The 12,985-nt window shown below is 38.5% G+C and overlaps 1 protein-coding gene across 1 annotated transcript in view; it reads right to left on the bottom strand.

Annotated features, from left to right (window-relative positions):
• Positions 1-5,340: 5,340 nt before the first annotated feature.
• IL2 (interleukin 2) overlaps positions 5,341-12,985 on the bottom strand; it is a 15,525-nt gene continuing 7,880 nt past the window's right edge. Inside the window, exon 5 of the transcript XR_505004.1 lies at positions 5,341-5,374. The gene's annotated coding sequence lies outside the window, so the exon portion shown is untranslated. The remainder of the gene's footprint in view (positions 5,375-12,985) is intronic.

Raw genomic sequence — 12,985 nt, 5'->3', positions numbered from 1 at the left:
CTGAACGCCAGGGGTTTGGTTGGGGTTGTGTTGCTTGCTTCACAGAAAGCCAATCACTGGGATGAGTATTGCCAGGGGAGATGACTTTATTTGGATGATATTAGCTAAGGAAAACTAGAGACTGTCTCAGATTCATCTCTCTCTGTCCCACTGAAGTTGGGTGTGAATAGTGGGGCAGGAATGTAGAAAAGAACAACTAGGGAGGAGGGGTAAGGAAGAGGAGTTGGTAACAGGAATAGGGGAGGGATGAAGAAGAGGATCTGGCATCTTAGTGTCTGGATACAGTGATCTGGTAAGCTTTCATATCTTGATGCTATTAGGCCTGAGGATCGGTTTAATGAGAAAGGAAATCAGATAAGACAAATGTAAGTTTTAAGACCAGAGAGGAGAGTCAATTACTGTGTTTATTTAACAAGAAACTAACTATTCTGTGAACAGGTTGAGGTTTCAATAATCCTCTTAAGTGGAATTATACAATATTTGTCCTTTTGTGTCTGGTTTATTTCAATTAGCGTGACATCTTTAAGGTTCATCTATGTTGCAACATGTGTCAGAATTTCCTTTCTCTTTTAAAACTGAGTAATATTGGGAGGCTGAGGTGAGTGGATTGCCTGAGCCCGCGGGTTCGTGACCCACCTGGGCAACTTGGCGAGACCTCATCTCTACAATAAATCAAAAAATTAGCCGAGCATGGTAGCGCACGCCTGTAGTTCAGTTACTTGGAAGGCTGAAGCGGAAGGATCACCGGAGCCCAGCAGGTCGAGGCTGCAGTGACCGGGAGCGGCCACTGCACCCCAGTCTGGGTGACAGAGTGAGACTCCAACTCAAAAAAAAAAAAAAAAAAAAACAATAATATCTCATACTGGATTTCTGTTGTTTATCAGTTCATCTATTGATGGTCATCATTTGAGTTGTTTCTACCCTTTGGTTTTGTGAATCCTGCTGCTATTAACACGAATGTACAAGTATCTGTTTAGGAACATACACCTAGGTGTACGTAGAATTGCTAGATCATATAGTAATTCTGTTTAACTTTTTGAGTATTTTAGGAACTGCCAAACTGTTATGTACAATGGCAGCAGTATTTTGCATTCGTACTAGCAATGCACAAGGATTTTAATTTTCCATATCCTTAGCAATAGTCATGTTTCATTTTTTTTTTCGGATAGTGTTTAAGGACTTTTAAAAATATGGCTAATTGCCGGGCTCGGTGGCTCAGCCTGTAATCCCGCACCTTTGGGAGGCTGAGGTGAGTGGATTGCCTGAGCCCGCGGGTTCGAGACCTGCCTGGGCAGGCGAGACCTCATCTCTACAATAAATCAAAAAAAATCAGCCGGGCATGGTAGCGCGCGCCTATAGTTGCAGCTACTTGGAAGGCTGAGGCGGAAGGATCGCTGGAGCCCAGCAGGTCGAGGCTGCGGTGGCCAGGAGTAGCCACTACACTCCAGTCTGGGCGACAGAGTGAGACTCCGACTCAAAAAAAAAATATATATATATATATATATGGCTAATTGACATAGTTGCATTTATTGAAAAGACCATACTTTCTTCACATCTGAATAACCTTATATATGTAGATCTTTTTCCTTTTCACTGCTCTGACCTTATGTCACTACCACACTGCCTTAATTGCTATATAGCTTTACAATAAGTCTTGATATTTGGTAATGTGAGCCCTCCATTTTTTTTTCTTAAGAATGTCTTGACTATTTTAGTCTTAGTATATCCATAAAAATTTAAGACTAACTTTGTTGGTTTCATGCCTTCCCTCTTCAACACACAACCATATAAAATCTGAAATTTTGAATGGTATTGCATTCACTCTATAGATTAGGGAGATTTAATCTTTCTTTTTTAGTCAGGGTCTCACTCTGTTGCCCAGGCTGGAGTGCAGTGGCACACACATGGCTCACTGCAGCCTTGACCTTCTGAGCCCAGGTGATCCTTTCACCTCAGCATCTTGAGAAGCTGGGACTACTACTATGCCCAGCTAATTTTTTTATTTTTTGTAGAGACAAGATTTTGCTATGTTGATCAGGCTGATCTTGAACTCCTGGGCTCAAGCAATCCTCTTGTCTCTGCTTCCCAAAGTGTTGGGATTGCAGGCGTGAACCACCACACCCAACCTGATAATTAATCTAAAGAATACTGAATTTTATTACTCAGGGACATAGTATATCAACTTATTTAGGTCTTCATTTTTCTCAGTAATGCTTTGGATTTTACAGTATAGAAGCATATGGCATTACATTCCCAGTTATTTGATGTTTTTATTGCTATTGTAAGTTTTTGATGCTGGCATATAAAATACAGTTGGTTCTTATGTATATTAACCCTGTGAATTCATAGTCTTACTATGTTTACCCATTCTAATAATTTGTAGCTATGGATGATTTTAGCTACTCTATTTATATAATCACATTATCTGTATATAGTGATAATTTTACTTCTTCATTTCCAATCTTTTACTTTTTAAAAAATATCACTTATTAAAACCTACGTCATTTACATGAGGAACATAAAAAATTAATAAAACCTGTGCTACACCATTGCATAGAAATGGTGATGAATCTTCTTTTTTTAGTCCCAAATTCAGGGGGAAAATGTTCCATATTTTATCGTTACCATATTAGTTGTGGGTTTTTGTTGATAGCTTTTGTCAGATTAAAGAACTCTTAAGTTTTTCTGAGTGCTGCTAATTTTGTTTTCTTAAGTTCTATGTGAATCAATTGAGCTGATTCATATAGCATATATAATTTTCTTTTTTTCTGCTAATGTGATGAGTTGCATTAAGAAAAAACAACCTTAAACCAATCTTGTATTTCTGGAATAAATCAAATTTGGTCAAGTATATTACCTTTTATATATAATACTAATTTTTAAGTTATATTTTAATAATAAAATTTTGTACATATGTTTATGAGAGATGTTGACCTATATAGCTCCTCTTCATTGTAATGTTACTTTGGAGTCAGGAATGATAGAATGATTTTTGAACCTTCCCTTTTTCTACCCTTTGAGATTGTTTGTATAAGATTACTTAGTCCTTTATTTCTTCAGTATCTAAACTCCTATTAAGACCATATATTTTTCAGTTCTAGGATTGCTATTCTGGAACTTTGGTTAGTTTTTATAGTTTTAAAAAAATAGCTTCAGGCTAGGAGAAGTGACTCAAGCCTGTAATCCCAGCACTTGTGGGAGGCTAAGGTGAGAGGATTGCCTGAGTCCATGGGTTTGAGACCAGCCTGGGCAACTTAGCAAGACATCGTCTCTACAATAAATCAAAAAATTAGCTGAGTGTTGTAGTGTGTGCCTATAGTTCCAGCTACTTGGAAAGCTGAGACAGAAGGATCACCTGAGCCCAACAGGTGGAGGCTATGGTGCCCATAGCATGCCACTGCACTCCAGCCTAGGTGTTAGGGTGGGACTCCAACTCAAAAAAAAAAAAAACAGCTTCAATTTTTTTCAATTGTTATAGTTTCATTTCTCTTTTGAATTTACTATTTGTCCTCTCACTGTGGTCAAATTGTGCTTTAAGTCTTGAACGTGTTTATAACAACTAATTTCTTCAACTGTTTTGTTTTAAAATCTGTTTTATTGAGCGAGTCTTCCTCTGCCACATTTTTCTGCTTTTTACATACCTGGTAACTTTGAGTTGTATCCTGGACATTATTAATGCTTTTTTGTTCTGTTTCTGGTTTTTGTTGTCTTATTTTAAAGATGTTGACTTTTGTTCTGGAAATGAAGTAATTTACTTGTGTATCATCTTGAGTCTTTCAGTGCTTATTTGTAAGCTTTATTAGGGCACATCTAGAGTAACCTTTACTCTAAGGCTAGCCTAGTCCTGCAGCATGATTTTTCTAGGGATTCTACTGATTTATCAGGGTGTTCAAGGTTTCTTCACTCTGGCTCAGAATTTGAATATGCAGTTCTGTAGTCTTCAGTGGTTTTTAGGGTAAAGTTTTTCAGTGTACATTCTTTCTTTTAGTTGCTCTTTGTCTAGCTTTGTGTAGTCTCATGCCTAAAAGCAGCTTATTATTTAGGGAAAAAATTAGAGTTTCTATGCTTATTTCTGTAGTTCTTGTCTGTACAACTGTCTTCTTTCTAGTACCCTTGTACCCTGCTCCACAAATTTCTATAAGGTTACTTTGGTAACCTTGAACTCCAGTCTCTGTTTCATTAGCTCAGCAGTATTGCTTCACTCAGTGTGGGGGCTCACCATGTTTGTGTTTATTTCTTTTGGTTTATATCACATTATTTTGTTGCCTATTGTTCAGTGCCCTAGTTTTAAGATTACTTACAGGAGGAGGGCTAGAGTGGTATCAGTTACTCTTATTGAGGCTAGAAGTAGAGGTCTTGGTCTGTATATTTTGAAACTGTATTATTATTAGATGAATCAAATATAAATTGGTATGTATTCCAGTTTAATGAAATTTCTCTATCTCTAATTACACCTCTTGCTTTAAAGTCTGTGTTTATGATTGTTGTTAATTTTCCAATCTCTGGCTTTTGTTTTTGTTTTAATTTTGGTTTTAGGTTAGTCTTGTCTTTTCTTTTTCTTTTTTTCCTTTTTTTTTTTTGAGTTGGAGTCTCACTCCGTTGCCCAGGCTGGAGTGTAATGGCACACACATAGCCACACCAGTATCGACCTGCTGGGTTGTGATCCTTCTGCCTCAGCCTTCCAAGTAGCCAGAACTACAGGCACACGCTACCACATCTAGCTACTTTTTTTTTTTTTTTTTTTTTTAATTGTAGAGACAAGGTCTCACCAAGTTGCTCAGGCTGGTCTCAAACCCGTGGGCTCAGACAATCCACTCGCTTCAGCCTCCCAAAGTCCTGGGATTACAGGCTGAGCCACCAAGCCCAGCCTAGGTTAGTGTTTTTATAGCATATTTTTTTTCTTGTACTTTTGACCCTCTGTCCTTTTACTTAAAGTGTGTTTTTTAAAGAGTGTATAGTTAGGTTTTATTTCTGTTTCATCTTACAATTTTTTTAAAAATTGGAATTCTTAGCTCATGTATGTTTAATGAGACAGATGGAGTTTGGTTTTTAAGTCTTCTTTCTTGCTGTTTGTTTTCTGCTTGTCTCATACGTAGGTCTTTTATTCTCCCTTTATTACTTTTCTCTTGCCTTATTTTAATTTAAGTTTTTTTTAATTTAAGTATTTTTAATATTACATTTTCTCCCTTATTACTTTTTGGTTATGCAGGTTGAGCATCCCTAATCCAAAACCCAAAATGCTCCAAAATCCAAAACTTTTTTGAGCACTGGCATGATGCTAAAAGAGCATGCTCAAATGAATATTTTATTTGAGCATTTTGTATTTCAGGATAGGAATGCTCAACCAATAAATATAATGCAAATATTTAAAAATCTTAAAAAAAAAATCCGAAACACTTGTAGTACCAAGCATTTCAGACAAGGGATACTCAACATGTATTATTCTTTTAAAAATTTCCCTAGATTATAATATGCAGTTTTGACTTGTTACAGTCTACCTTAAATTCATTAGTTTAGCACTTCCTAAGGATCCTGCAAAATTTTAATGCCATTTATCATCTTTTGCCCTTACTTTTGTCACATATTTTACTTGTGCATTTGTTTAAATATCACAGGACATGTTGTCTTCTTAATTAGTAACTGTCTACACTATACGGTGTTCTTCATTTCTTTTTTGCACTCCTATGCTTTCATCTGGAATTTTTTTCTCTTAAAGCTATAAGTTATTTATTTAGTACTTCTCATAGCTTAGGTCTGCTTTTGATCAGTTTTCTCAGCTTTTGTTTGCCCAAAATGTCTGTTTCATCTTAATTTCTGATTTATTCTGGGTATAGAATTCTACATTGCCAAATTTTGATGATCTGGCAGACCTCAGCTGCCTGGTTTACTGAGCTGATTTCCAGACATGCCAACTGTATAACAAAGACTGGATTAAAGAGAAGATCTTGCTCCTTCTCTGGCAGGCCCAGCAGGCTGGGAAGTAATCAAGAGGGAAGCATTGGTTATGGGGTGGGTGTGGAACATCAGCGTGTGCAGCAAGCTGTAGTGGGAGTTTTGTGCTATTGGAATCCTGTTTCCATTTTGTTACGTTCTAGCCAATGTGAGGATCTTATTCAATCTGAAACCCCATTGTCCCCTTTTTTTTTTTTACTTAAACATTTTTATGATGATTTAGATGGAAGTTGTTCCTTGTCAGTTAATGTTGGGTGCAGTCTTTTCAACTGTTTACATCTCGTTTATAACATTCACTGTACTAACTCTTCTTCAAGATAGGGTGGGAGTGGTGCTACAGTTTAGCTATGTCTAAAATATAAAGTCTCAGTGAAAAGTAAAAACATGTTTAGTTATTTAACAACAAAAAAGTGAGGAGGCCCAAACAGTTACCAGAACACATAAGTAAACTGCAGTTGGAGGTGGCTAAGAGTCTCCTGGTACCTGATTTAACCCCTCTCCCTCAGCTAACTTCTTTGACTTTTTGGGGTGTGCCCTATTACAAGTTAAAAGAGGAGGAATAAGTAAGAGCCTGGTTTACAAATGGATCTGGACCAGATGCTAGTACCAGCCATAATAAATGTCTCAAAACTATACTCCCATTCAAAGTTGTGCATTTGGTCGTCCATTTCATGCTAAAGGAGAAATAGTCAAGAGGTATAGATCTAGAATAGAATGACTTATGGGAAGTAAGTTTGTCAGTTGATCATGGATCTGAAAAAAAAAATGAAAAACCACTGACAAAAATGTCTGGGGGGAAGAAGTATGTGAAAGGACCTCTTTGAATGGGCAGAGAATGTGAGGATATTAATTGTCCCACTGTGAAGCAAGCTGTCATTATTCAGCTGGACAAAATGTCTGTCCCTGTGAATGCCAGTGTCTTTCCCTGGCCATTCTAGTGATTACTACATAGGCCTACAAAGCGGACATGGCACCAAGGATAAAGACTATGTATGAGCTCATCAACATGCTGTTCCACTCACAAATGAGTGTATAGCTACCGCCACTGGAGTGCCTATAAACTAAAGCTGAGCCTTCAATATGGCCCCATTCCCCCAGAGAAACCATCTGGCTCTCTGAAGATTGGCTGATTATACTGGACTCCTCCCACTATGGAGTGAAACAGTGTTTTGCCTTCACAAGGATAGGCCTGTATCCTAGATAGTTTATTTGCTTTAAGTGCTCTGAAGCACTATTAGAAGATCTATGAAATGCCTTATCTGTCACACTACTGCTCCCAAATAATACATTTTATGACAAAATAAGTTGCAATGGGATGATGACCATGGTTTTTCTATGTGCTGCCTTGATGAAGCAGTGGTATGACCTGCTTCAAGTTTAATTACATGAGGATTGCATGCAGTCCTACAGGGTGCACTGTGTCTACTAAACTAGAAGTCAATTTGTAGTTCATTCTCCTCCACCCTAGAATGCAAAAGTCTGGGAACTAAGGAGTAGAATCAAAAGGGGCCCCTCTCATTATCATACCGAAGACCACACTTGAAAATTTTTTTTTAACCTCCCATTTATGAAACCTTAGTCTGGTCATTTGAAGGCCTTGGTGCTCAATGAACAACACTTCTACTAGGAACCTTGACTTCTACCAGAAACCTGATAAAATGGCTGAGACTATCTTTTAGTCATTTAGGGGCTTTTTGTGCAGCTGAACCAACAATCACATAAAGGACCATTGTACTGGACAAGGTGACTGATTTTCATGAAAAGGGAGAAACTGCGTCTCTGCTACTGAACAGGGCAATGGTTACACAATAAACACTATATTTGGAACCTAGGAAGTTTACCTGGGCATTTCTTAGCTCTGTTTCCCCAGTAGTACTGGTTAATGGAAACTGTAACAAACCTCAAAATTCAAGAACATCAAAGATTCAGATTCTACAGAATTAAGCTATCAGGTGCAAACCACCAGGTAAAGAGTCCTACCCATTCAAAGTAATGGCAGAGGATAAAGGGGAAGATGAAAAGGGTAGTGGAAGAAGGCATCTGTAATTACTGACTTTCACGACTAGTTACTGAGGCAGAGACTCAAGCAGTTTTACTTTTCTCCTGTTTTGTACCTCACCCAGTATGTCAAATAGGACTTCACATAGTCTCTCTTTATGTGAGGAATAGTGGTGGTACCTTAACATTGTAGGTTTCAGAAAAAGTGTTATTGAATTGACATTACCCTACAATAATACCATAATTGATGGGATTCCGTGTGTCTTCTTCACTAGCAACACAAACTTTCCTCCAAAAGGAAAGGAGAAAGTACATGCCGGGAAACTGAAGAGGTGAACTGTGCCATATATCTTCTGTTTTTCTCTCTAGAACAACTCCACATCCTTCTCTACCCTGGTCTTCACCCTGCAAAACTGAAATGTGTGGAATACATGAATGTGCTTTCTCCCCTCTGGTTTCTAGCTGAGTTTGGCCAAAGGGCATTTCTGATAAGACTTTAATGGCTGGGTGCGGTGGCTCATGCCTATAATCCCAGCACTTTGGGAGGCCGAGGTGAGAGTACTGACTGAGCCCACAGGTTCAAGACCAGCTTCGGCAACTTGGTAAGACCTCATCTCTACAGTAAATCAAAGAATTAGCTGGGTGTGGTGGCACACGCCTGTAGTTCCAGCTACTTGGAAGGCTGAGGGGAAGGGTCACCTGAGCCCAGCAGGTTGAGGCTATGGTGGCCATGAGTGTGCCACTGCACTCCAGCCTGGGCGACAGAGTGAGACTCCAACTCAAAAAAGAAGAACAAGAAGAAGAAGACTTTAATGCAAGGTTACCTAATGGTAGTTTCATCACTTGACCATAAATGATACCGCTCTCAAAGTGGCCCTTTTTAATTTTTTCCTTCAAGGTTCTAATAACCTCCTCCTCTACACTTCACCTCATGCCTAACTAGGTGCGATAGCTGTTCCCCTGTGTTAGGACAGCAATCAATGCAAGCAGGTTGTAGGTTTCATTCCTCAAGAGAAGGAATGTGAACAGACATCCTTGCCTTCTGAAGGAATTTTCCAAATTATAGCACAAGAAAATGGAACCTAAAAAGAAAACTGCAGTCCTATGAGCAGTCAGAGGCAAGAGTTCAAGTTTGTCAAAATGGACGGAATTTGAGAGAAAAAGTCCCATAAAGGAGAGAACTGCAGTAAAGGAGCCCCTGCATCTACACACAAATTCCTCTCAATTCACTGGCTGATCCATAAGCTGCATATGAAAGACAAGGCTTCTCCAAACCACTAAAAGAAATGGCAGAAAATAGTAGGTAGGGAGCAAATAAGCAGTGGTGCTGAGGGGACATAGGTTGGAACTGAGGCCCTGACACAGAAGAAGGATCTGGTAGACATGTCAGGATTTAAGATGAGAAAAGAGGCCAAGCCTCTAGGTGAACAAACCTTAGAATAAGAACAAATCTGAAATATACCAGCCCTAAAAAAGTCTGAAAGCAAGCCTCATCAGGATCAAAGGAATCTACCAGATTCTACTTGTCTCCTGAAGAAAGCTTAATTTAGATAAAGATAACATCATCCAGAGCCTCTACAATATTTCAGTCACATGTAGCATCAGTCAAAAAATTATGAGGCATACTAATATACATGCATGTGCAGGTATGCACACCCTCAAAATGAAGTTTGGGAGGAGGGCAATAAACATCTCCAACTTAGGATTCAGGTGTAGTTACAAGATACCAACTTTAAAATAATTTATATAACTTATATTCAAGAAAATTAGGTCAAAATAGTAGATAAAAATAAATTTTTTTTGCATAAAACTAGAATATAACTTTTAAAAGTAAAGGAACATTCCAACACTGGAAAAGACAGTATGTGAAATTAAGAAATCTCTAGATGTGCATAACAGCATAATGGATGTAGCAAAAGATAAAATTAGATTACTACACAACAACAAAAAAATCCATACTGAAAAACAGAAGACAAAAAAAGGTACAGAAAAACCCCCAAAAAACAGTATAGTAATAAACAGGTAATTAGAGTTATAAAAGGAGATGAAACCATATGGGGAAAGATGTAATGGATAACCAAATAAAAAAACATCTATGTACATATAAAAGCTATGTACATATATTTTATAACCATATAAAAAGACATCTATGTACATATAAAAGCCCAGAAAAACTCAAGCAGGATAAATACAAAAAACCAAAAAAAAAAACCCTCAAATTCACACCCTCAAATCGCAATTGTTGAAAAGCAAAAACAAAAGCCAGTGACACAAAGCATTGCCGTCAACAAAGCAACAATACAATTGTGAGCTAATTTTTCAACAAAATCTATGAAAATGAGGAAACAATGGAATGACATATAATTTAAAAAAAAAAAACAACTTGGCAATGTAGAATTCTGTACCCAGAATTCCTAAAAAATTAGATGAAACACATTTTGGGCAAACAAAAGCTGAGAAAACTGATCAAAAGCAGACCTAAGCTATGAGAAGTACTAAATAAGTTTAGCTTTAAGATAAAAATATTTCAGATGAAAGCATAGAAGTGCAAAAAAGAAATGACAGGTGTTCTTCATATGTTTTACAAACGGCTTCCATGCACTTGGGCATAGTTCCTGTCTTCTGGCCTCTTGGCAGGCTGCACCAGCAAGATGATGTGAGACATCGCACGAAACTCTCCTCGCCACAGCCACTGCTGACACTGCCACCACTGCCACACAAGCTGAGCTGCAAGTGGGGTCTCCTCACATCTATTTTACGATGCAGTGCTATTCTGTGTACCCAATTTATGTTTCAATATATCAGTAATTCGTTTATAACTGGTAGTTCAGGCTGTATCATCTTTTGGTGTCCCATAGTCAGGTGTTTGTCTTTACCAGGGTTTTGTTGCAAACCGAGAGTTGCTTTTAAATGGAGAATTGTCTGCATAACATGGCCTTCCTAAAAACTGTAAGGACTATGTGGTACTTTTTCTACAGGGACTTTCTAAAGACTTTGTTCAGCATCTGTGTAACAAACACTTTGAATACCACTGACTTTGCTGGGTCATAAAGCCCAAGTGAATGAGAAATTTGTGTTGAGGCCTGGATCTGTTAGAGAGTCCTTTCTTGCTCTTGGCCCATAAAAACTGGCAGCCTTATGCGTTACTCAAAAAATGGGTCAGAGTAGCATGCATCCAAATTACAGAGGGCTACTGAGATTTGTATCTCTTTGTAATGGGTTGTTCAAAGTACAATTTGTTCTTCACTTTAGAGAAGCCTCTTAACATGCATGAAACTACTGGACTCAAGTGTAGTAGCAGTAGATGGACTCATGCTAATACTCCATCTTTCACTTTACTGCCATAAGCTTCACTCTGGTGGCTCACAGTGAAATTTGGAGATATAGAATCAGTTCAGAGCCATTATCCTATAATCCCCAGATAATCTGGGTATTTTCTGTTTCCCAGTGCATGGTCTCCTTGGTAAATATCCCTTCCAAAAATGGTTGGGGGAATTTTTACAGTATACAACTGCAGCCATAGTATAGAGTCCTTCATGAATCCAGTCGCCTCTCACCCTGAAGCAGGTATACCAGGTTCTATGAAGTGGCTCAAGTCTGGGAGCTGGGAATAGGCTATGGAAACCACTATGGTGGCTTGCATTCATTTCTGTCCAGTAGAATGAGATTCTTGGATTTCTAAGCATTTTGCAATCAGCCCTCATTAACGATTTCTTTGGTTCAAAACACTCTGCTTTGTGGTTTGTTATGGTGATTGCTTCTACCTTGTCTCTGAGCATTAAGTGTTGCCACCTGGTGTTTATCACTCTGAGATTCCATTTTTCCCAGTGAAATTGGGGTAACTGGTTCCATTGCTGCACCATCTGCTATCATATCTGGTCTAATAAAGACACTACCAAACTCTGCTGGATACTAGTGCATTTCTTTCTAATACATAACTTAATGTCTTCCTAGGTGGTATTAGAAGATTGCACACAATAGATCCATTCCAACACTTTCATTTCCTTGGTTCTTTGGACTTTTTCTTCTACAGGGATGATCTACATTTCAACATCATTAGAAGAAGCCATTTTTGAAATCCCAGCTTTTACTCAACCATTAACATCATTTGTGAGTTCTCACTAAATTCTGAATCCCAGGTAATTGCACCTATCTCAATTAAATTAGCCCAATCATGACTTACTTTTCACCTCCCTTGGTCTAAATACCTTATATCTCACTGCACCACCAATATTGAGACCTTAACTCCCATTTTAGGCCTATAGACAATGAAACATGGTAGAGGGAAGTCGCTCTTCAATTTGAGAGTCACTGAAGATTTTTAAGCAGAGAAACAATTTTTTCTCAGAAGGGATACTATTAAATAAAAGGGGTTACTTCTGTCAACAGTAGATCCAGATGTTCAAAATTCTCAGCCTCCTCTGTGGGCAAAATATCAAGTCATATATTCCTACTCCTTCCCCCTCCTTAATGTGAGAGCCCTTAAAGGCTTAGGCTTTTTTTTTTTTTGAGTTGGAGTCTCACTCTGTTGCCCAGACTGGAGTGCAGTGGCCGCTGCTGGCCACTGCAGCCTCGACCTGCTGGGCTCCGGTGATCCTTCTGACTCAGCCTTCCGAATAGCCGGAATTACAGGCATGCACTACCATGCCCTGCTGATTTTTTGATTTATTGTAGAGATGAGGTCTCGCCAAGTTGCCCAGGCAGGTCTCGAACCCGCGGACTCAGGTAATCCACTCACCTCAGCCTCCCAAAGCGCAGGATTACAGGCTGAGCCACCGAGCCCGGCTAAATGCTTAGACTTTTAATTCTTTCTATATCTTTGAAGACATTGCGCCAAACTGTGGTACTGTTTTGTGCCATATCTTCTCTATGATTATAAGAGATGAGGGATTTCTTCAAAGCTTCCACATAGGCCTCCTGGTTGCTCATGTATGTTTTTAAGTGTAATTTCTAACTTGTTACCCCTTTGTTCTCTTTCTGGGGGCCATCAAAAGAATCTAGATGATAATCACAATTTTTTTTTTTTTTTTTTTTT

Source organism: Carlito syrichta, unplaced genomic scaffold (assembly GCF_000164805.1).
Source record: "Carlito syrichta isolate Samal-C Ts95f unplaced genomic scaffold, Tarsius_syrichta-2.0.1 Scaffold310650, whole genome shotgun sequence".
Lineage (NCBI taxonomy): Eukaryota > Metazoa > Chordata > Mammalia > Primates > Tarsiidae > Carlito > Carlito syrichta.
Note: the sequence above shows the minus strand (reverse complement) of the source record. Positions and strands in the feature narration are given on the sequence as shown.